The sequence below is a fragment of the Mytilus californianus genome, unplaced genomic scaffold, assembly GCF_021869535.1.
Source record: "Mytilus californianus isolate M0D057914Y unplaced genomic scaffold, xbMytCali1.0.p SCAF_14, whole genome shotgun sequence".
NCBI classification, from domain to species: Eukaryota; Metazoa; Mollusca; class Bivalvia; order Mytilida; family Mytilidae; genus Mytilus; species Mytilus californianus.
The window spans coordinates 23,586,622-23,589,246 of NW_026262626.1; positions in this window are offsets into that span (position 1 = coordinate 23,586,622).

A 2,625-nucleotide genomic window follows, 5' to 3' on the forward strand; every position below is an offset into this window, starting at 1 on the left:
ACATCCGTACACGCCATAGTGCTTCATATAAGAGTCTGGATGGAGTTTACAGAATAGAGAATAGTGGACCAATGGGCTAAAAAATAAAGAATAGAAAAAAAAGGCCAACAACAAAGATAAATAAAGAATATTTGGGTGCTGAAATATAAAGAATAAATAAGGAACAGAAAAAATGGTCAAAACAGTTAAAGAATAAACAATTGATTGACCCCATCAAGATCCTCACAAACTACATGTTATTCATTTTACATTAGTCAAAGAGATGTTAATCTACCTGCATATTTGATTCATAACTAAGTTTTTTGAAGACTGCTGCAAACTCTTTTTACTCAATGGGATTTTTCAAATAGATCATTTGTTTAAAAACGCATATATTTTGCATGCTCACAACACCTGTTCCCAATTTAACCTTAAACCCAGATCCTAAAATCCAAAAATACATAAACTGGTTCCCTGTCCGTTATCTGCTGGCTTCAGACTCAGATACCCGTATGTTACGATGGAGGAGACCAGCCTGAGAAGTGCATACAACAATACTATGCTTTCAAAGGTCAATTTTGCAACCTTAGTTTTATAACAATAACAAAAACAAATTGGTTTCTGTAAAGGCAAGCGCACCAGTGATCATCATTTAGTTTTGAGAACTATTATAGAAAAGTAAACTCAACAAGGCGATAAAAAATTCTTTACATGCTTTGTTGACCTAAGAAGAGCCTATGACACTGTTAGTCATGATGGACTTTTTTATAAACTGAGAAATATTGGAGTCAGTGATTTATTTTATAACACTCTAAAAGATATGTATAATACTATTGAACTTTGTGTAAAGGTTGACAAATATTCTATGACTGAAAACTTTACATCTAACATAGGAGTCAAACAAGGGGATAATTTAAGTCCCACTTTATTTAAATTTTTTATAAATGATGTCCTTGACTCATTTGATGAGACCTGTAAACCTGCTATTTTAAATTCCTTACAGCTTAATTGTTTATTGTATGCAGATGACTTAGTATTGATGTCAGAAACAGCTGATGGTTTACAGAAGTGTATTGATAAACTATATAACTACTGTGATAAATGGGGGCTCCAAATAAATATAAAGAAAACTAAATCAGTAGTGTTTAATAAAACAGGAAAACTGTATGAGAAAAATATTTAATGTTAATAATGTACCTATTATTAGGGCTAGGGGTTATAAATATTTAGGAATTTATGTAAGTGCAAGTGGAAGCTTTACAGAGGCTAAAGAAAATTTATATAAAAGGGGATTGAAAGCTTTATTTAAAAATAAAAAAAAGTTTTAACTTATATAAACCTAAAATTAACACACTTTCACATTTATTTGATCATACTGTGAAACATGTGTTGTTATATGGGATTGAAATATGGGGAGCTTCAGTAATAAATAAAACTAAATAAAACTGAACATAATCTATTTAAACTCTGCAAGGAAATGAAACAAGAAAGTATTCATGTCAAATTCAGTAAATTTTCTATGGGTTTAGGTAGGAAATCTACAAATATAGCTGTATTAGGTGAAATGGTAAGATATCCTTTTTTCTTGAAGTAATTTTAAATATTTTTAGATATTATAAATATGCATTAAAGTCTGATGATATCCTTCTCTCTGAAGCTCTGAATGTCTCTAGATCACTAAATAGCTTAAACAAAAATAGTTGGTATAATTGTATTGTTATTCTTATGAAATATCTTGATATAGATCTTAAACTCGTTAAAAATTCAAAGATGGATTTAAAATCACTAATTTACCGGAAATTAAAACAGAAATATTCTTGTATTTGGAAATCTGAACTTTACAATGATAGACAAAATAAACAGCATGGAAATAAACTAAGAACTTACAGATTATTTAAAGAAAATATTTGTATGGAAAAATACTTATCAATTTTGAATGAGGATGATAGGCGACTGCTCACTAAGTTCAGAGTCAGTGCTCATAAATTAGAAATTGAAAGAGGCAGATACGTTGGGCTTCGAGTGGAGGATATTATATGTAAATTATGCAACACTGAAGTTGAAGATGAATTTCATTTTCTTCTTCAGTGTCCTGTTTTAAATAATAAAAGATTTGAATATATTAATATACTTAAATAAGGTTTACTTAACAAAAACTTTAAAAGCCTCCCAAATAAATCAAAATTAATATGGTTAATGTCATCTGAGCATAATGTTATAATAAAAAAAGTAAGTTTATTATTGTGTACTTTATTCAAAGAGAGAAATTTAATTCTAGATACAGTTTAGTCACCGGTAGTTTGTCGATCTATATCATATTGTAAAACTATACATATTATTCCTGTAGAAATTAATCTGCTGAGAAAGACTTGATTTTGTTTAATTGTTAAATAATCAATGTAATCAATATGTAATCACTTGTATGAAATTGAACTTAATTGTACTGCTCAAATTATTGGGCGTCATAATTGACAATAAAAAACTTTGTATTTGTATTGTATTAACTTTGCTTCTTGCTACTTGTAAGCACTTACTTGGTAATATAGTATGATTGAAGATCGGGAGTAAATGGTCCATTCAACGTATATCAATACAAGTCATTCTATTATTACTACAAACATAAACTAAAACAAACTCGAATTCAAA